General features: G+C 47.3%; 1 protein-coding gene across 2 annotated transcripts in view; it reads right to left on the reverse strand.

Moving 5' to 3' along the window:
• The window catches only part of Znf536 (zinc finger protein 536), a 453,895-nt gene extending 444,537 nt beyond the window's left edge, over positions 1-9,358 (reverse strand). For both annotated transcript variants that reach the window (XM_034518687.2, XM_076932384.1), the window contains exon 1: positions 9,197-9,358. The gene's annotated coding sequence lies outside the window, so the exon portion shown is untranslated. The remainder of the gene's footprint in view (positions 1-9,196) is intronic.
• Between the last annotated feature and the right edge of the window lie 13,288 nt (positions 9,359-22,646).

Genomic DNA, 22,646 nt, shown 5'->3' on the forward strand with positions numbered 1-22,646 from the left:
CAGAATGCAGGGACAAGCTCACGGGCATCTCAGTATCCAAAAAACCAACTAAACAGGGTAACCAACGCATATAGACCTTGATAGAAAGCTCTCAGGTTAGAGTCAGCTCAAGCCTACATGGTCATTTTTCCTGTGTGAAAATGGCACTTAATTTTCTCATTGGAAAGCTGTATACTGAAAATAGGAATGGGGGAGGGGCTTAGACACTGGTTTGCAGGTCTCCATCTCTCACTACTCAGGAAGCATCTGCCTAGCTTTCTGACCCACTCAGCTGTGGGATCCTGCACTTCTTGGACCAGGCTTGCTATGGTACCTATGACATTCTTGCCTTCTCCTTGCCAGTTCTTAGTGTAGGAGGATGAATATGGGGCAGAGACATGCTTCACTACCTTAGAGTCAAGAGGAGGTAAAAAAGGACGTGAGCTAACCATCTCCCCTGCCTCAGTTTGCCTTCATGAAATTCAGAATAAATATAGAACCTGCCCGCCTAAGGAAGTGCATAGTCAGAGCTCAAAAACAAATGACTGTCATTATCCTGCCAATGGGGTGTCCATCCTCATCAAAGTGCCTGAGCACTGTCACTTAAAGCTTCTGGTTTCCATGTGGTCCAGGGACACAGCTCTCCCCCACCAAGCCATTTTAAAGATAAAATTGGTATCCCTGTTTCCATGTGGTCCATGACATGGCTCTCACCCACATGGCCTTTTTAAAGGTATAAATTGTTATTCAGAAACATTGGAATTGAGCCCACATTTTGCACTGGACAGCCTTTTATTCTTTCATATATTTTTACACAATGAAAAAAAAATCTTCTTCCTCCCAGACTTTAAGGGCTAGCCTCAATTTTCCAGGGCTGAATGCCTTGATCTAACGGGCCCCAAGACAATTCTGCATCTCATCTGTATACTTGTTGGGAGTAAGATCAAAACTGATCTCCATGTCCCCTTTGAGAGGTCCAGGATGAGGCCTGAGGCATGAACAACTCAGGACATGAGCTTGATTCTCTTTCCTGGGGAATATATGAATATGTCTAGACACTCCTGATGGTCATAATCAGGAGATTATGGCATCCAGTGGGTTGAGGTTGGGCATATTGCTAAACATCCCACAGGACAAACACCCATAAGTGGAAATATATACCTACTACCATCTTTGAGACCTCTCAGATCGGCAGAAATGATGCCCAGGTTACTCCTGCAAGTTCCACTCAAGAACTCATCCTCACAGAAGTCTGGCTTCTTTAAGGCAGTGCAGGGAGTCTCCACATCCAGGACATCTCCAGCAAGCCCAGCATGTATGGAAAGCTGAGTTAGAGGAGACTCTTTACAGTTACTCAAATACAAGAGGTAGACCAAAGCCCACAATAAGTTTTCAAAAGGGAACTCTGGAGAGTGCCTCCAATAGCCAGCAAGAGCAGCCCAAAGCAGTTCTCTCCCCTCACCATGCTACTCAAGGCAGACAATCAACAGGAGTCTATGAGTGGCCCAGGCTGGCCCAAGGAAGCTCTACTCTAGGCCTTCCTGGGGTCCACAGCAGATGGCTTGCTACACAGCTCACCTTTCTGAGGTAGCTTTGATCTCTGTCTGCCTGTATTTAGAAAATACAAAATAAAGTTGGATATGAGAACAGTATCACCCAGGGCCTACATCCTAAGGATAAATGCTTCTAGTCCCTAATTCTTTCTGTAATGTTCACTCCAGCTGATATGCACAGGGGCAAATTCACTATTCTCTCTTACACACTAAAATTGTACGTGAAAAGGGTATTATCTCAGAGCAGGTGCTTCTAACAGGCGATACCCTCCCCCTGCAGTGTGTGCGCGTGAATGACTGTACACCACACACATACCATGTACAAACCTACCGTTCCCAAGCAAGACCCCAGTTACAACAACCAAAAGTCACCTCCAAGCTTAGCTCTTTCTGAACCCACACATTATTGGCTCACCATTCTAGGAATGCACAGGGCAACGTAACATTTGCCCAAAAGCTTCAAGATCTGAAAATCAGTCTTCTTTCTTGGCAGAGCTTCTCCGTGCAAAACTTTCTACACAACTTCGTGATCTGGCTATCCAATTGGAGAGAGCCTCTGTAGCCACCTTCTACTATGGTAGCTGTATCTTAAACAGCGAGCCCTGGAGGGGGATGCTGTGCTGCTGTAGAGGGCAGGCATGGCTCCAAGAAGAAGAAGGAGGGAGAGGAGAAGGAGGGGAAGGAGGGGAAGAAGGAGGAAGAGGAGGAAGAGGAGAAAGAGAAGGAGGAGGAGGAGGAAGAGGAGGAGGAGGAGGAGCAGGAGGAGGAGGAGGAGGAGGAGGAGGAGGAGGAGGAGGAGGAGGAGGAGAAGGAGAAGGAGAAGGAGAAGGAGAAGGAGAAGGAGAAGGAGAAGGAGAAGGAGAAGGAGAAGGAGAAGGAGAAGGAGAAGGAGAAGGAGAAGGAGAAGGAGAAGGAGAAGAAGAAGAAGAAGAAGAAGAAGAAGAAGAAGAAGAAGAAGAAGAAGAAGAAGAAGAAGAAGAAGAAGAAGAAGAAGAAGAAGAAGCAGCTAGTTCAGACACTTTGCCAAGGTGAGGGACTTTATTCTTTTTTTTTCCTCCAAAATGCAGCCTCTACAACCAAGGAAATAGTATAGGACACCAAGGGAAGACCTTACCTGGAGACACCATGAAGCTGGGCTCAGCACTCAAGGACTTCCAAGTCCCGGCAGGTAGGCTGAGGGGAGGGCATTTCTGTCCTCAGCATGGCCCCAAAATGACCTACTGGAAACTCACTTATAATTTAAATTTGCATCAAGTCTCACTTTAAATAATGTTAAGAACAAAATGCAAGCTGATATTTCAGCTTACTTAAAAGGCTTATTAAAAACACTAAATCTAAAGATCTTAAAAAGCTGTAATTGTCCTCATTGAAACTAGAAAAATAAATCTATTTTGCTTTCCTCTTTTATGTTCCCCTTCTTAAAAAAAAAAAATTCATCTATATCCTCACGAGCATCATTGCTGTCTTTTTTTCCCTTTCCATTCAAGGCACTTTAAAAACACCTGTGCCATTCATAGACAACTTTTGAGCAAAAGGCAGTCATGCTTGGGGAAGGCTGTTTAACTGATTTCCTGATGTCAGGGATAAGCTCGTCTTGCTCTAAAAGTAAGATGGAGTTTGGAGCTCACATGAAAGGGCTTGTGGGTTTTATGGGTCTGAACTGATGAAATTTCCTTGGTTACCTGAGGCAGAAGAGACAACCCGATGGGTCAGCTTTTGGAGGCTAGGCAGACACTGCATATCCAAGCACTGCCTTCAACTCCCCATGGGCAGATCGGACCAGCAGGACCACATGTCTTGACCAGTTCCTATCTTTCCCATAATAGAGGCTATTGGCCTCTGGCTTGGACCAACCCAGCATGACAGTTGCTCTATGCCTGCCCTAAGCCTTCCGTGAAGACAGCTCTGACCAGCAGTTAAATTGCTGAGTTGCAAGGATCTGAAGCCTGCTCAGAAGTTAAACACTCCAGGCAGAGAACACGATGGGTTTTCAGAGCACTGGTCCAAGAGAATGCAAATGTATTGAAAGCATTCTTTTCTCCAGGTTTTCCATAATTACCATTTATGTCTCCAGGAACTGTTTCCCCAGCCCAGTTTAGGGTGGAAGCATTTTAAAGACTTTCTCTGCAGATGACATATGAGGCACTAACCTTTTTTCATGTGCCCAGATGTTAAGTTCATTTTCATCACATTTATGCAAATTTCATTTGAACAGTAAATCAAAAGAAATCTTAAATCATCGTACACTATTTAAAAATCAACACTAAAGCCGGTTTACTTGAAGCTATCTCTAACATAAAGTCATGGTTAATGAACTGAATACCCTAGTTCTTTTTTCCATACAATGGCTATAACAAGACCTGAGATCCTCAGCGTCTACCACATCTGAGGATTCCTGCCCGTTCACTCTCAGAGCCCTGTTTCTCCAGATTAAGGATGTTCTGTACATCAAAGCCTTTCAGAAGTTTTCCAAACTTTGGGAAATCAGGGGACCCTTAGTCCAGGAGTCTGACAACCACAGTAGTGTCTATGTTAGGCCCACCCATGCAAAAACTGGGCTCAGTGGCCATGCTTTTGGTAGCTGACTCTTCGTTGGTCAGTGTGTTGGGGGGGGGGGTGGTATTCCTAGGGCTCTGTGTCCTGCGATTGTCAGGGAGCTGGGCAAAGTGCTATCGTTACCAGCAACTCAGCCAGGCGGGTAATGGTGGGATCAAGAGACATTTGCACCGCTATCGGGATGACATCATAGCTAAAGCAGCCTTCAGCCAAAGCCCTAGGCTCTCTTAGAGCAGAGGCCAAAGGGCTATGGGGGGAGGTGCCCCCCTGCAACTCCCAAAGCTGAAAGCTGAGTCTCAGGCCCCTGCCATGCAGGATGGTGGGCCTTGCCCACAGCTAAGTTCCCAGGCAGGCCCAGAATTGGGAAGGACAGCTAGAGTCTTCTCCAACGCAATCCACTTTCCCCTTCCATCTTGTTCACTGTAAATAACACTACTAATAATAACATATTATGCATTTTTTAAAACAATTTGAAATTGTGAAGCCACTTCCCTGACCAGGGTGGAGCCGGCATGTCATGCCCCGCAGCTGCATCTCCGCTGTAGAATTTATAGCACTTCCAACTGAATTGTCAATCTGTTGGTGGTGACCCTGTCTTAGGCAAAACAGCTCTCTCTCCGTTCTTCAAGCAACAGAAACAGAGGAGGCTGAAGGGGAAGGCGGACTAGAAGGGAAGCCTTCCTACTCTTGTTTTGGTTGCTTTTCTTCCCTTTAAAGCACAGCAAAACACACGAGCGCACACACTAGCGCACGCACACACTGAGACACAAACCTTAGAATAATGGGGGAGGCATTTGGCGACAAACTGCATCCGCGGCGCGGCGCGACAGGCAGCCAACCCCGCTCACTCGCAGCTCAGCTCTCCACGCCGCGACAGCGGCGGCAGCGACGGCGACAGGGACCCTCCACCCTCCCAGAAAACTACTATGCCCAACTCTCAACTATGTCCCCAAGATCTTCTTTTCAGTCTCGCCTCAACTATGAGCGTGGTCCAGTCACCTCACCTCGCCGGAAAAGTGGGGAGACGGGTGGGAATTGTGTTTAAAAAAAAAAAAAACCAGCAAAAAACAAAACAAAAAAAAGTTCCTCGAACATCCAGCCCAGCAGATGCAATTCTCCCGCCCGCTGCACACTCTCACCCGAGCCGGCCGGGCACTCACCCCCAGCACTGCGCCCTCACCTCCGGGCTCGCGGAGGCCACCGCGGGGCACTTACTTGGCACTTGCTTTTGAGTGTGCAGGTCGTCGCGGTTTTCACTTGGCTTTTCAAATAAGTTTCAGGGAGGAAGGAGGCAAAAAAAAAAAAAAAATCCAATTATGCAAATGGACTCCGGCCGGGGGAGGCGCGCGTTGAATCTGACGCTGCTACTGTATGAGTTCTTGGAGCAGCCCCGGCCCGGCAGATTTATGGGGGCGCGTCACGGCTACGCCAGGTCCCGCCGCCGGAGCATCTCGAAGTTAATTAAAGCGGTAATGTCCACTTTCCTGGCGACCCTACTTGCGTGGGTTTACTATTTCACCCTCCAACAGGACCAGGGAGGGGACACGGGTGTGCCCCCCAAGCCCCTCTTCTTTCTCTTTTCTCCTTCCCCCTCTTCTGCCTTTCTCTTTCTCTCCCTCCTTTTTCTTCTCTTTAAGTCGCCTGCCTTGCACTCAGTGAACAATGAACAAAGATGTGAGTGATGGGGAAAGATCGCCCCCCTCCCAGCCCAAGCAGTGAGCGAAGCTGGTCTCAAAGTCAAAAATCCAGTTGTTGAAAACTGAGAAAGAAAACCGGAGTCTCCACGCTAACCTCCCTTTCTACACATGTACACACGCACTCACACATCTGAGCAAGCACACCCCACCCCAAGTTCACCTAAGCCCTGCCTGGAGACCTAGGGACCGTGGGGGGAAAGCCAAGGCCCAGGCGCGCAAAGCTGCCCAACTCGCGGAGGACACGAGGGGACAGCAGGGACAGGGAGCTGTGCTCGCTCGGGCTAAGATCATTTCCCGAGCCCCTCCCAGTCTGCTACCCCCGCCACTATCCTCCGGCCCCCTCCTGATGTCTGCACTGAGCGGCCTGGCCCCGCGGCCCCGCTCCGGCTGCAGCCGGCCGGATGCGCTCAGCAAACGCGGCCCCTGTCGGATTTCTGCTAAACTGCAGAGCGGCGGCGGCGGCTGCCCAGAAAAGCGCAGGAGGGACCCAAGGCCAGCTCGGCGCGCACTCACCCCGCCTGGCCCGCTAGTCCTAAAGCCGGTGCCCCGGGCCGCCCACCCGCGCGCACCTCCGAAGCTGCACACGCACCGCGTGCTCGAGCCCCGCAGGCAGGGACCGCGCGTAGCCGCCGTTATTTTCCGCTCAAGTGAAAACTAAGGCGGCTGACGAATCACGTCTCCTGCGAGGCACCCGTTAGACAAAACAATATCCTGCAAACAAAACCCGGCCACCGCAGCCACCCGCGCGCCAGGCCGGGACCCCGCCCTGCTCCTCCCAGGCCCTAGCCCCTGGCTTCTGCCCGCACCGACCCCAGCCTTCCACGCCTGCATCCTTCCAGGAGAGAACTCGGGGACTTGAGTGTGCGCTCGCCAAGAGGCGGACAATCAGGAAGGACTCACAAATCAGGAGTGAAAAATGGGGGCCACTTAACTTTCCACCTGTCCCTAGAGAAACCTTGAGGGAATTTCCTCCGAAGAGTTAAAGGGAGGGGGACACAGTCTGTGTTTCTCTCTCTCTCTCTCTCTCTCTCTCTCTCTCTCTCTCTCTCTCTCTCTCTCTCTCTCTCTCTCTCTCTCTCTCTCTCTCCTCTTTCCTTTCTCTAACTTCCACAGCGCTAATTTCCACCTTCACTTCTCATACCTCCATGTATGTGGAGATAATCTATATTGTAATTGTTTGCAAAATTGCAACAGATGGGAGCATCGAGATCTGGACACTTCTATCCATCAAAGAAAACCCTCTTTTTTATTTTTATTTTTATATTATTATATTTTTGCCTAAAATACATCTCGAGTCCCGCCTACGACTGTTTTCCTTAATTCATCTTCAAATTTAAAATAAAAATGCCTTGAAGCAAACAGAAAGGTTTATTAGCGACGTTCATTCTCGCTCCAGCCTTGGGCTTGGCTGAGGATGAGACCCCCCCCCCGGAAAAAAATCTTGCTCTTCCCAGGACCACCCCCCAGTGGCCCCCCTCTCCGGCATGCTACCCCATCCCCGCCCCCCCCTTCCACATACACTCGGCCGCACTCCTTCACTCTGATTGGCCTCGCGTTTCCAGCTCGGGACTGGCCGGCTCATTTCCCTCCATAACCTGTTACTTATTTATTTATTTCTGTGTCTCAGGCCCCCGCGGGCCCCCGGGACCTGGGCCGGACTGGGGCAGGTGCTGAGGGCGGCGTGCGCGTTTGTTGGTTCCTCTAAGGTCTCGGGGTCCCGGGATCGCCCCCCAGGCACCTCGGCCGGGCCTTGCCGTTCCTCTTAGGACGCAGGAAGCCGATGCAAACACAAAATGGCAGGTCTTGGCCGCCCTCTACACCCGCAAGTTAGGCACCCCGTAAGCATCAGCTAACTTTGATTTAAAAAAAAAAAAATTGCCAATTACCCCCTGATTCCTGGGTGGAGTGCAGATCGCACCACGCGCGATGGCGGGTCTGGGGGAGGCGAAGGTAACCGGGGACCGCCACCCCCCCCACCCCCGCCCCAGCCGCAGCACTGGAGCAAACGGGTAAAGTCGCTGGAGAAGTTTCCGCCGCGCAGTCTCCCCTCTCTCTCGGCTCCCCCGGCCCCCGACCCTGCGGAAAGTTTCCCCGGCCGAGAGCTGAGGCCGGGAGCGCAGGCGGGAGGCGCGGGCCGGGCGGGGTGGACGCCGGATCCCACTGGCGCGTTGAGCGCTCGGCCCTGGGGACTCCCTTTCAAAGTAACGGTCCCGGGACTGCGGCTGCGGTGGGGAGGCGGCAGCCAGGGCGCGGGTCCCGCTCTCCGCCGAAGTTCTCCAGCGCCATTCGATGCCAGGTGGCCGCCTGTACTCGGTTTTCCTTCTCCTGGTTTTTTTTTTCTTCCACATACCCCCCCCCTTTTCCTCTTAACCCCCGCTGACAGCTTCTCTAGCCAACGTCACAACCACGGATATTTAATTAGACCATATTTTTTAATCGCGATGGGGTGAGAAGCAACCGGGTTACAGGCCTCGCCTGGCGGGGGGAGGGGGAGGGGAAGAGGGGGGAGAGAACCACGCCAAGTGTCCAAACTCACTTTGCCACCTCCCGGAGATCAGGGCCGCCCCCACCACCACCTGGCACCCGCGCGCCCCTCCACTCCGCCGCCCCCACCCCCAACCCCTGCCTCCCCACCACCTTTGTTTGCCTTACCTTAAAACATTAAACGCGGGCGTCGGGAGCAAACTCGGGCACGTAAACCGAGCGTTGTAAAAGATTGTGTTCAATGAATAATGAAACATGTCCACATGATTGACTTGATCATTTTCCGGGGCTGAGGGGGGACGGGCGCCCAGCTCGCGCGCCTCAGTCGCCCACTCGCCAGAGCCCGGCCAACTGCTCTCAGCCCAGCCCGAGCAGGGCAGGCTCGCTTTTCATCAACCTCATTTCAGAATCGCCCCGTTCATTGATACTCATCATCCAACCCCAGCAGACATCCCATCCCCTGCTCGGCCTCCCCCTATCTGGTAGGTGAAATGCATTGTACCATTAAAAACGCTCTCCATTGTCGCCCTGGCGTAATTCACAGCAACTAGATAGGTCTTTCAGCATTTAGCTTTGATGAGCCGGAGACTGAACCCTTGATATAATAATCTACAAAGAATGGTGTGTGGTCGTCCATTTTTTCTCTCTGTCTAGCAACTAAGAAACCATTTAACACAGCGCAGCTTGCTTCTGACCTTGAGCTCATGTAAACACACTTATTAAAATCTATCTATTCTCCAAGAGCTACATTCTGATTGTCAGACTCGTTACGGAGACATACATCAGCCCCTTCGCTTGTCACTACTTTGCATTCCTGCCTTTAACTAAAGAATTTTTTATCCAGCCGAGAGGCAGAGAGCGATTGCCACGGAGAGAGAGGAGAGAGAGAGACGCGGAAAGGGGGAGAGGAAAACGCGTAATTCTTACCTGCTCCTCAAACTATTTAAAGTCTGTTTCTTTTCTGGGGTGAAAAAAAAAACTCCCGGGTGAATCTCGGTGGACAGCGGGACGTGGAGAATCAGTCACAGCCCGGGCGTTTAAGGGAGTCATCAGCGATCAAATGACGTTGATCCGCGCTGTAACCTTGTGGCGTATTTAATGTAAATAAGGCCGTTATGTTGCCAATCGCCGCGATACAAACACCGAGAGGTCCTCAGCCTCGCCTCCCGCGCCTGCCATTAGAGGCGACTTTATTTACAGACACTATTTAGGAGATCATGATAATTCTAAAACAATACTAGTGCCAAATGATTATGAAAATATGATTTTAATTAATCACGTAGTAGGCAAGGAAATTAGCATACGGTAATTAAACTTCGAGAAAAACGTCATGCAGGTTCTCTGCCTTATGGGTCCAGAATAATCATCGCGGTGGGCTCCGAGACTTAATTACGAAACAAAATAACTTTTTTAAAGGCAACTTTGCAAGGCTGGTCCTCCAGGCGAACGTTTGGGTAAATAATACAAGCTGAGGTAACAAAGTGGGGATTTCAGTGATGCAGAGGTTGAGCTTCTGTGAAGCAAGAAAGCAAGGAAGGGAAAAGATGGGGGGAAGCCGAATAATGCAATTACGAATTCTCTGTCCTAGAGTTGACAAAAGCTGGTGCTTCAAAAGCCTCTTTGTTATGGGATTATATAATGATCCTGGTGTCATTATGGGTAAAAAAAAAAAAAAGAAAGAAAGAAAGAAAGAAAGAAAGAAAGAAAGAAAGAAAGAAAGAGAGAGAAAGAAAGAAAAGATTCAATAATAATAAAAGAAGTAAGTATGCAGAGACACCAACAAGCAGCTTGCTTTTAAAGAAAGGCTGGCATGTGGCATTGGATGTGCTGATATGAGGACAAGGTCCTACAGAGTTGACAAATAAAGGAGATGGGCGAGGAGAGAGAGAGAGAGAGAGAGAGAGAGAGAGAGAGAGAGAGAGAGAGAGAGAGAGAGAGAGAGAGAGAGAGGCCTGTGCTGTGCACAGTTAAGAAGGGATGAAGAGAGATTGATTATACAAAATGCCCAGCCACTGAGACACTTAAGCACTGATTCAGGTAATACAGGTTCCAATTTGTCTGAACTAACTTCCCCCTCAAGATGAGTAGAGGGTTTTAAACTGGCACCACAATACATCAAACGCAAAGACACAGAGAAAACTCTCTCCAGCTGCCCACCACCCCTTCAGCTTCAGCGGAAGGATCCACTCAGATGAAAGCAGCAGTTCTAGAGTGAAGACAAGGCTCAGAAACTTGGGAGGAGCTACCAGCATCCGGGCCTGGTGGGGTAACTGCACCAGCGCTAAGAAGCTACTGGCAGTTGGCTCTGGGCAGTGGGCACCAGCCTGGTCACTGCTGCCCAGATTCTTGAAACCGGCTCTGGAGAAGGCCAGTATTTTTTCTCTTTCTCTCCCTCCCTCCCTCTTCCTCTCTTGCATCTCTATACCCCTCCCTTCTGGCTTGAAGAACCTGGAACCATGGAAGCTAGTTCTTTAAGACTCTTAAATTAGGCCTAAAGAATGTCGAGTGCATGGATGTAAGTATGTATGTATCTCCTGACAACCTCCAAAAAAAAAAAAGTTTAAGAATTAAGTCTGTATTCTCCAATCTGATGTGCTTAAAATTCTGTCTGGACAAAACACAAGGTTTGGGGTCCCCCCCCCCGTTTATTCTGTATGAATTATCAAGGATAGCACTATCTCTGTGGGAGTGGAGTTGGTGTTCTCTATTTCAGTTCTTCCTGGATCGACTGACTATATTCTGTGGTCTTTTGAACCTGAGACTGTAAGTCAAGTGATTCTTCATAAGTGACAGTTTGGACAAAGCAGCTAGCAGGTCAAAAGGAAGTGGCCCCGTATGCACTCGGAGTAAAGGCACTTTCTCAGGGATACAATGAGGGCAGGGCGGCAGTCTCTGTCTCCTGTTAACTCTGCACCCATCAGCACGCCTTGGCCTTGGGGAGACAGGAAACTGACTGCATTCTGACCTTATCCTTGGGTCCCTGGAGGTGCCTACCCATGCTGAACTATGCCCCTTCTAGTGGCTCCGGCATCCCTCTGCAGCCTTGGAGCATGCACATCCAGAAAGGGCGACTACCTGCTCTCTAGAAAGTCTGTGAAATCTCATCTTGGGTCACTTGGGGTCGATGGAGCTTCTAAGAGACCTGGTGAGTCTGGATCCGCTGGACAGCGACTTCCCACCACCTGAGAACCGGAGACCCACAGCTTGGAATAGAAGAGCTCAGGCCAGGGCTCTCCGGCGCCCCCTGTCGGCGTTGCAGCGCTTGTCACCTCGTTCCTGCCAAGGTGAGGTGCGGGGGGGGGGGGGGGGGGGGGGGATAAAGGCCAGAGTGGAGGGCAACTGTAAGCAGAGGCCTGGGATTTATGGTGGTGGCAAATTAATCCTTAAGTACTTCCCACCAAAGCAGGTCCCATCAATTCCTCCACATAGAAGCTCCTTTTTGTGTTGTAACCTCACAATATGCAGCTCTCACTTGCGTTCCCAGTAGCAGGAGGAGATTACTTCTTGATGTCCTACATGTAAAGACTCTATTCAAATAATTCAACCCCTTTGAAAGTAACCCATTTGCTCTGACTTCTGTCGTTCTAAATATCCTCACAAGGGATGATGGTTCACGAATCTGAACTAACAGTTTTTTAGAGCTCCTGACACAACAGCCATCCTTTCGATTTTGTCTGTACCTTTCTCTTCTTCACCTGTACTTTTTCTTACAATTCTGCCTCCTATGGTATAGTCATTGAGAAAGTCATTGCTAGTGACCAAGGGTGTAAAACGCCAAAGACTCAGGATGGGGTAGAGTGATGAGCTGAGGGGAAAGGTGGATCAAGACACTCCTGAGACAAGTTCCCCCATTTCAATGTTCTCATCTGCAAATAGATGATCTCCAGCCATCTTCAACGCCCCTCCGATCACTTGGGGATGGGGTCTTTCAAAAGAGGGTGGCCACCTTCATGGAGAAATGGCATAGACAGAATAAAACTATGTGCTGGACCTGTGGATCAGGGGGGATTGTTCTAGATACCCATAGGAGGCTTTGGTTTTGCATAGTGTCTGCTTCTCTATCTCAGCTAGTCCAGAGGCAGCCTCTTCCACCTGGACTCTGCTCCTCTTGGAAGACCTGGGCTTCCACCCTAAAGTCAGTCTCCTTGCATAGATGAAGAGCTCTCTCTGCTGTGGAGCTTCCATATCCAGCTTACTCCTGAAAGGCTGAGGAGCAGCTTTCTCTGGACTCCCCAATATGAGAAGACAATCTTGTCAAAGACTCCCATGAGCTTAGGATTCAGCAGGTACCCTTGAAGGTGGAAGGAGATCCATTGTGAAAAGACTTTGCCCAGCTTGGTTTTCCTGCCATGAACTGTTATTCTAAGGGAAACCCCACTCCTTCTAGTATTTTATCAAGAAAGCTTTTCAAAGGCCAAAAGTTCTGTTGTCCCTTGTACTCCCTGGAAAAGGGGAACACAGGGAGGAGGAGAAGGAGGAAAAGAGGGAGGAGGAGGAGGAAAGGAAGAAATGGGAGAGAGGAAGAAGAGGGGGAAAAGAAGTAAAACGAGAGAGGAGAAGGGAAAATTAACCTCTTTTTCAGCTTTAATGAGAGGGAAGAAGTCAGCACAGCAAAATATCTGCCGAAGTACAACAGGTCCCTTCTTCCAGGGGGTGCCGCTTTCTTTCCTTTCCCATCCTGAAGGAAGCTGGCCTCAGGTTCTACCCAATCAGAGCTTCTCACCCCTCTAGACACTGAGTGAACCAGGACTAGACATGTGATCTATGCCGGTGCAATCAGAGTCAGTCTGGGTTTCTTTCTGTTTGTTTTTAATGGGCTAGTGGCGGGTTGTAGCTGCTGGATGATTATAGTTTTCATCTTCTTACCAATACCAAGGAATCAAGTTTGCCAAGCCCCGCCCCCACAGGGAACTGGAGGATGATGCCAAACCCCATAATGGTAGAAATGGGGAACCGGTTTGCTAGCCCTGTATGAGCATCACATTCAACCAGAGCTTAAGTCAAAGCCACCTTGCGTGCAAAGAGAATCTCCTTTCATTTAATTTGGCTTGCTTTGAGTCTCTTGTCACGTGCCACCGAGTGGTTCCTGGTGTGCCTAGCACCTCATAGGAACAAGGAATACTTTAGGTTGGCCACAAGAAAGCTCTAAAACCAAGGTGGGGCAAGGAGCGGAAAGCAAACCATGTCCCATACAGCCATTTCCACCGAAGGAGCAGCCACAGGCCTTGGGAGATGCTTCTGAAACCTACAGGTGTGCCTTGCTTTGAACTTTTTACCTCCAGTCCAAGAAAGACATTTACATTTTTGCAAAGTTTTGGCTCTAATTCCCTGAACTGAAAGACATGCTTGTTAGTGGCATCTCGGAGACAATGTCTTGTCTCTGAACAATCAGGTTCTGAAATAAGCAATAAGTAACAATATATTTGTAATACTGCCTTTGAATGATTGCAACAGCTTTAGGTACAAATAAGACCAACCTGGGTGTTTTTCTGATGTCCTTGAATAAGTTAGTCAAAGGAATCTGGAGGTGGGGGCATGCCCCTTTAGTCTCAGCACTGGGGAGGTAGAGATAGGATGATCTCTGGGAGTTAGAGTCCAGCCTGGCCTACCTATTAGATTCTGGGATATCCAAGGTTACATAGGGAGACCCTCTCTAAAAATAAAGTTATTCTAAGGCTATAGAGTTATAGCTTGAATCTGAAACAGGGTTATGTTTTAAACCCTTGGACACTAGATAGCTGTGTTCTTTTGGGCGACTGTGTAGCTCACAGGGGTGGGGACTGGCTGGAAGCAATAGGCACTAGAGTCAGGGAGTTCTGAAGATTATACCAATCCTGGCTCTTCTGTCCAGGCTGCTTTCTGTAGAACAGCCACTATGATGAGGCTTTGCTATGTATTCCCACAGCCACGACCTTCCCCACCTTAATGTACTGAAGTCACGAGCCAAAATAAATCTAAACCTCCTTAAATTGTAGTCTGACTAACTTTGGAACTCACTATTTAAACCAGATGGCCTCAAACTTACAGAGACCTCTCTGCCGCTGCCTCCTTAGTTCCAGGATGACAGGCATGCCACCATGCCTCGCTTCCTTTAAGTTGTTTCACCATAGGCTTTAAAAAGGAAAAAAATATCACAGAGAGGCTTGAGTAACTAACACAAATTCAATCACTGTCTCCTGTCTACTTCTGTGTGAGGCTGCAGCCTGGACCATTCTAATTGCACTACTAGAGCACCTAGGGGTGTCCAAGCTGCTGACTATAAATCTTGTGAACACTGGAATAGCTATGAATGCAGACCACATCTGATATTTTATGGTCACCCAATCGCATGCATTTAAACATTGACGATAACAAAAATCTTGCCACAACATCCAAAGGCAGGCCATGCCTGACTGGCTCTGGAGTTTAGGCAATGGCTATGTCAACTTTTGAGTCAGAAGTACAAAACCACAAACCAAGCAGACCCTGTCAGTTAGTACATCAGAGCTCTGTGGACATTGGTTCTTTTCAGACTGGGCATGTGACCTATACTACCCAAATCAGGTTCAAAATGGGTTATCTTTTTCACACCCTAAGTTTGTGTACTTCCAGGCTAGGACGTGGTCTGCAGAGGACCTGTGACTTGAATAGCTCTTGAGTGTCTGGTGAGCCTTGTCAGTTGGAGGACAGGATCAAGCTCGGCCATGCAGCACTGGTAGAGACTCACGTATTGCTTTTGCTAAGGTGTGGGTGACTCCCACAGCCCCCCTACACTCAGCGTGCAGCCCAGAGCCACCACCTGGCACCTGCATTTCTAAATTTCCACTTGTCACCTATGATTATTTTCTTTTTCAGACAGGGCCTTTCTTTGAAGCCTAGGATGTTCTCAAATCTTCAACCCTCCTGCCTCAGCTTCCGGAATCCTGGGATCAAAAGCTTGTTTCACTCACATTCAGCTTTTTACCTGGATATATATTTTTTTCTCTTTTTAACTTGGGGGGGGGTGTAAAGTTTCTTACTAGAAACCACGGTGATTGGATATTGAGAAGGCTGCATTTTCAGAAGATTGCAGCTGACTTTTGACTTGCACATGAGCCTGAGTGAGCCACATGAGTGAGCAAAGTGACCTCACATGAGTGAGAGTGATTCGCCGGGGTCCCCTGGGAAAATGTGGACTTTAGTCATCTTCAAACCAACATTCCTTTGCTAAGAAGCTACTAGAATGAACATAAGAACAACCATGTCATACCCAGGGCCTCTACCTTCCCTGGACCCTCGAAGAACACAGACATCTCCAGCTTTGGACAATAGTATACCAGAGGCCAGGGAAGACTTATCAAAATCCTAATTCCACCAAAGGGCTGACTTCAGTCTAAGACTTGAGTGAAGATAGTCGGGTATGTGCTGAGAGCAAAGTACCTTCTGATGGCACCAGACTGACTGAATTACATGACATGGTGTGGAGACAAACCAGAGGCTCAGAAGGATGTGTTTAATCTCTGGCTAGTTTCCACTAGGCTGTATCTGCATATGCACCCAAGGTTCTCACACATTCCAGTGAGCACTATGGAGTCCCCATGGAGTCTCAAGGCAAGTACCTGGGAGGACCAAAGGATCAGTGGAGCTTCTGCAAGATCAAAACCCAAGCTTGGCTGGTCTTTATATCCCATATCTGGCCCAGACCCTGGTACACTACAGGACATTAGGAAATGTTTATGGAAAGAATCAAAGAATGAATTTATCATACTTAAACACGTAGATGATTCTTACTATGTACTGGGTATCAGCCTTGGTTTAACCTTGGGAAATAGTGCCAAGTTTAATAGTGCTGGAAACAAAAGGGACCAAAACAATGTTTCACTATTCTCAAATGGATGGATAGATGGATGGATGGATGGATGGATGGATGGATGGATGGATGGATGGATGGAAGCATGCATGCATGGATGCATGGAAGCATGGATGGATGGAAGTATGGATGGATGGAAGCATGCATGCATGGATGCATGGATGGATGCATGCATGGATGGATGTATTCATATGGCTCTACTTAAAATGGGTTGATGCCATTAGAAATTAGTTGCAACTTCAAACAATGAGTGGTAGTCGTCTCTAAAGCAACAGATGACTAAGAACCAGAAGACCAGGAACTCCATCTCAGCCCAGAGCACTGTGTCTTCTCTCAAACGCATTTTCCTCCACAGAGCTTTCCCACATACTTTGAATCGTTTTCTATGGATACTTTGCACCTTGCTTTTGTTCTTTGAGTTTGTAACACCCGGCATTTCCCAAGGTGTCAAGTTGTTAGAAAGTATGATTTTTAGGGCAATGTAATACTTTAAATGACCTCTTATTTTTGGATCCTTTAAATGGCTTGTAATCACTGCATTCCCTTAAAAGAACTGAGGGGTGAAAGATGATACCACACACTACACCTATCATCCCAGTACTGTGGAAGCTGAGGCAGGAGGATAACAAATGTGAGGCCATCCTGAACTATAAAAACAATTCTTAAAAGAACAAAACAAAAAGTGTTGGTGTGAGCATTTACGTCGTTAAGCCTGTTTATTTGCTGGGTATCAGTGAATAGATGAGTCTAGATGGGTCACTGGAGGACTGAGGTTGCCACATTTCTTCCCCTAAAGACTCTCCAACTCTGGCTTTCTCTCCCCCACTTGTCCCTTTACACAACAGGGACTTTGAGACTTATCTTACAACTCATGAATAGATGCCCCCTTAGGCAGATACACTTACTGTACATAAGTTTTCTTTCTAGTTCTGGAGGTGGTTCAGGGTTCTGACATACCTAGCTTCACCCCCTCCACTCTGGTGATCCCCAAGGACCAGTCTACCTCCCCAGGAGGAAGAAAGACAGCCTTCTGGGCTTCGAAAGAAACAATGTGTCTATTTGCTTGACTCATTCCACCAGGCTGCCTATCTGAGGAAGGGATGTGTCCTGTCAGTAAGAGAGGAGCTAATTACCGCAGATCCAAACAGGGACTTTACTCGCTCAGCTCTGCTACTGAATTGAACAGATCATGAACCTGCAATCCCAGAACTCTGGGGGTTCTTGAGCTACATAGTGAGTCTGAGATCAATCTTGTTATAAAGAAAAACCATGTCTGAAAAGAAAGACAACTAGAGAGACAGCTCTGGGTTAAGAGAATTTGATTCCCAGCACTTGCATGGCAGCTCACAATTGTCAGTAACATCTGCTCCAGGGGATATGATGCCCTCTTCTGGTGCATGCCTGCACAGACAGACAGACAGACAGACAGACAGACAGACACATAGACACACACACAGAGAGAGAGAGAGAGAGAGAGAGAGAGAGAGAGAGAGAGAGAGGAAACATAAATAAGAAATAAAAATTTAATAGAAGTGAGGAAGGAAGGAGGGAAGGAAGGAAGGAAGGAAGGAAGGAAGGAAGGAAGGAAGGAAGGAAGGAAGGAAGGAAAAGACAAAAAAACCACTCCAGATTTTCCACCCTACCAGTTTCACTCCCTGGATTATCTTTGCCATTGGTGGTTATTCTTCTATTGCTCAGAAAGGGAAGGGAGATGCGCTACCAGCACAGAGTAGTAGAGCTCAGGTTCTACGGTTGACTTTATGAGTTCAAATCCCAGTCTCGCCATTTCAAAGCTGTGAGACCTTCCACAAGCTAACTTCACACTGAGTCAGGACTTAGCATACCCTTTGTGCAGCGTCCCGCTTGCTAGCTTGCTATGCATATCAATGATACATAATGTGTTTTCCATTCCTTTCTTCTCCTCATCAAACCACGCTGAGTGTGTCCCAAGCTTTTAGTTCAGCTGTTTAGACTATGTGGTACTTCATTCAGCTTCCAGTCTGTGCTTACCCACACTAAGGGACATGTCTGCCAACCTCAGTCCCAGTCTCTGTGTCTTGTTCTTGCTGCTCTTACTGTGTCTTGTTCTTACTCTTCTTCTTTTGAACTTTTTAAAACTTTGCTTGCTTTATTTTATGTGTATGAGTTCTTTGTCTTTGTAGATGTGTGTGTGTGTCGTGTTTTGTGCCTGGTTTCTGTGGAGGTCAGAGGAGGGCATCAGATCTTTGGAAATGGATTTTGGATGAGCTACCATGTGGATGCTAGGAATGGAACCCAGGTCCTCTGCAAGAGCAATAACCACTCTTAACCACTGAACCATCTCCCCAGTACCACATTTAATCTTTCCCCCACCTTTTAAATTAAGTACAAAGTAATGGGGTTTGTTTTGGCATTTTTGTAGACACATGTCATTATACTTCATTATTATTTATCTTATCACCCCACTATGTTCCTCCCTCCAGTTCACTGCCCACCTCTTGCTGGTCCTCCTTTTCCCTCCAAATCATTCCCACCTTCTATTTTCATATTACAAGCCATCTATCTGCCTCTCTTCCTCCCACTTCTCAGAGTTCTTTGAGATCTCTTTCTCTCCTGTTAATGGCACATTTATACCTTCAAAACCTACACATGCACACACACACACGCACACACACATTCACACATACACACATACATGCATTGCTACATATGAGAGAAAACACAATATTTATTATTACAAATCTAGCTAATTTGCATTCTGTATTGATCTCCTCCCACTTTCCCACAGATTTCATCATTTCATTCTTTACAGTCTCATAGAATTCTCTTGTCTTTGGGTACCACAACTATTTTTTCCATCTATCTTCTGGTAGGCATCTAGACCGGCTCTGCTTCCTGGCTATTCTGAACAATGCAGCTGTAAAATATGGCCGTGGAAGTGTCTCCATGATGTGCTGACTTAGAGTCCTTCAGGTGTGTACATGGAGTGGTATAGCTGGGTCAGACTGTACTTCTACAGTTAGTTTGTTGTGGAATTTCTTTACTGATCCCCATGGTGGTTGAACCAATTTAGACCCCCACCAGCATGCATAAGGGTTCCTCCTCCACACCCCTTCCCCAGCAGGAGTTGCTTTCTTGATAACAGACCTTTGAGATGGACTCTCAAAGCAGGCGTGTTTAGTTCTTTGGGCAGTGAACCTCGGGGCCTCATCATGCAATAGGAAGGGTCACACCTTGGCCCTTACCCAAGCTTTACCATCATTTGGAAGTTCATGGTGTGAGCTTCATGCGCAGTTTTGAAGACAGCATACTTGTAAACACAGGCATTATCATATACAGAGTTCATTTTTATGTTGGCAGTGAAAATAAGACTAAAATTTATCACTAAATTAACTTTGGATTTGCCCTTCTTAAACATCTTCACTAAATATCAAATCAGTTTTAGTTTTCATTTCCCTGTTGGCTAGGGATGCTGAATACTTCTTCAAATATCTATTGGAGATATCCGTGTGTGTGTGTGTGTGTGTGTGTGTGTGTGTGTGTGTGTGTGTGTGTATGCGTGCTCATTCAGTTTGTTAGCCCATTGATTTATTGTATGATTTAGAGATTTTTCGGCATTAAATTTTTGCAACTCTTAATATGTCCTGAAAAGTAATCCCCATCTGCTGGGTAACTGATGAAAATTTTTCTTTCACTCTGTAGATCATATCTTCACTCTGACAATGCTACCTTCCTTTGCTTTGCAGATGCTTTTAATGTGTTGTAGCTCTATTTTGGGGATTGTTTCCATGCTACTGGAGAACTCTTACCCATGCCAACGTCCTGAAATGTCCTGTGTGTGCTCCTACAGTAGCATTAAAGCGTGGGTCTTGCCTTAAGGTTGCAGCTGCGTGGTGAAATGACTTTTATCAGGATGAGAACCATGCATCTACCAGCTCTGATTTTTCTACATGGGCTGTTATTTTTCAACATATATTTTGATATCTTTGTTGAAAATAGGTGGCTGTCGTCATGTAGGTTTATTTATGGGTCCCCTTCCATTCCCTTGGTCAGCATGTCTGTTTTTGTACAACCATCCTACACTTTTTGTTACTCTGGTTCCCAAACTCGTCTACAAAATAGAAAAAGAAGACGCACAATGAAACATGCTCTATGACGCTAACATCCCCCTACTACCAAAACCAAGTAATCACAGAATAAAATAAACTATAGACCAGTCTCCCTGGTGCACGTAGACATAGAGTTTCTCAGTAAAATTCTTGCAAGTTGTAGTCAAGAATATACATTAAGACCTCACCATGACCATGCTGGCTTTTTTTCTAAGGGTATAATAAGCTTGGTTCAACATCCATAAGTCAGTAAATACAATTCAGCACAGAAAGAGACTTAAGGCCACACTGTAATCATGTCATGATGCCTAAAAGACCTTCGACAGTGCTTAACATGCCTATATCTAAGACTAACTAGGAATAGAAGAATAGCTTTAACATAAGAAACATCACATACGAGAAAAACTCTAATCAACATCATGTTAAATAGAGAAGAGCCGAGAACATTTCCGCTGAAATCAGGAACAAGGCAAGGGTTCTGACTCTGTACGATGACCTTGGTCTGACCCGAACACTAAGACAAGAGACATAAATAAACAGGATGGACAAGAGGGGGGAAAGTCTAATTGTCCTTATTTGCAGATGACATGGGCCCATACTTGACAAACCCTAAAGACTCCACCAGAATATGCTGAGACATGATAAACACTTTCAGCAAAGTATCCGGCCACAAAATCAGCATACAGAAATCAGTAGCCTTTCTGTCCATCAATAAAGAACTCGCTGAGAAAGAAGTTGGGAAAAATAGCTCACTCACTTCGGCTTTACAATAACTAAAAAATGTGGGAATAAATCTAACCAAAGAAGTGAAAGACCGTTTACAGTAAAACTTTAAGATACTGAAGAAATGGACTGAAGACTCTGGGAGATGAAAGACCTCTTGTGCCCGTGTTGGCAGAATTAATATTATGAAAATGATTACATTACCTAATGCAGTCTACAGATTAAGCATAAACTCTCTTAAAATTCCCGAGGACATTTTTCACAGATCTAGAACAAACAATCCCAGACTTCACATGGAAGCCCAAAAGACAAGAACGGACAAGGCAACCCTAAACAAAGTAGATTGATCCCTTTTTGTCAACAAACTAGAGTCATCTGAGAGGTGGGAACTTCAGATGGGGAAATGGGGAACTTCAGATTGGCCTGTGGACATGTTTATGTGGCATCCTCTTTATGGTTGATTGATGGAGATGGGGACCCCAACCCACTGGAGAAAATGCCACCCCTGGGGAGGTGGTACTAAGTTGTATAAGAAAACAGGCTGAACAAGTCAGTAAGCAGCACTCGTCCATGGCCTCTTCTTTGGTTCCTGCCCCCAGGTTCCTGTCCTGGGTTTCCGGCTCAGGTTCCTTGGCTGACCAACTGTAATACAGAGGCTGAAATAAAGCCTTTCCTTCCTAGTTGCTTTTTTGGTCATGGTTTCTGTCAGAGCAATCCAAAGCAAACTATGACACAGAGAGCACAGTGCTGGAGCCATATTTTCTGACTTTATGTAAGCATCCGGTTGCTGCCTGTGGGGTGACTGATCAGATCAGTTCTGGAGGGAGAGGGGCTTCTGAATGGCCACATTCTAAACACTCAAGCCAGTGGTTCTGTCTGTCACCTAGATGTTCATGTGTTTGTTTAAGACAGGATCTTACTGTATAAGCCAGGCTGGCCTCAATCAAGGCAGTCTCCTAGCCTCAGCCTCCCCTGTGCAAGAATTGACCCAGAGCAGGCATCTCCACACCTGGCTTCTTACCAGTACTCTCCTGGTCAGGTTGTAGCAGGAGCTGCTTCAGAATGCTTGCTCACTTTCCCCCACTTTTTAAAAAGAGAACTTGCTTTTGTGAGCAGACTCCGCCTGCCTCACTTTGGCCTTCTGCAGAAGGTGGGCAGGACACAGGAAGATAGTTTATAAAGTACTTATTCGTCCTTTCAAAACCGCAATGGTGGAGCTGACTTTCCTATTGTTGCTCATATAAGAGAAGCCCTAAATCTCCAGCAACTCCATAAGCAGAGGAGCTAAACGTTTACCTGGAAAGACAACACCAAACGGGTAAAACTCCGGGCGTAGCAGTGCACATGTGTAACCCCAGCACCGGAGAGGTTGAGGCAAAGGGATCCACAATTTAAGACCAGTGTGGACTATATGGCAAAATCCCATCTGAAGTGGGGTGCATGGGAAGGAAATGAAGTATCACAGAGCATCCGTGACTCACACTTGAGGAAGGTTAGGGCAGAGTTCTAGAGGAGAGGGAGACCTGCCCCACTTGTGGGATGTCTTTCTACTGATCCCTGGATATGGCAGTGCATAACCAGCTCTACCTTTCTCTGCAGTCCACCCACCCCTCTGCCACCCACCAAGGACAAGAATGCCCACCACCTACCAGGCTCCTGCAACCTGTTCTCCTAGTGCAGTTTGCCCCATGGAGGGATGAGGAGGTTTCTTGTGTCTGGATCGCTTTGGGCGCTTGCG

The sequence above is a fragment of the Arvicanthis niloticus genome, chromosome 1, assembly GCF_011762505.2.
Source record: "Arvicanthis niloticus isolate mArvNil1 chromosome 1, mArvNil1.pat.X, whole genome shotgun sequence".
NCBI classification, from domain to species: domain Eukaryota; kingdom Metazoa; phylum Chordata; class Mammalia; order Rodentia; family Muridae; genus Arvicanthis; species Arvicanthis niloticus.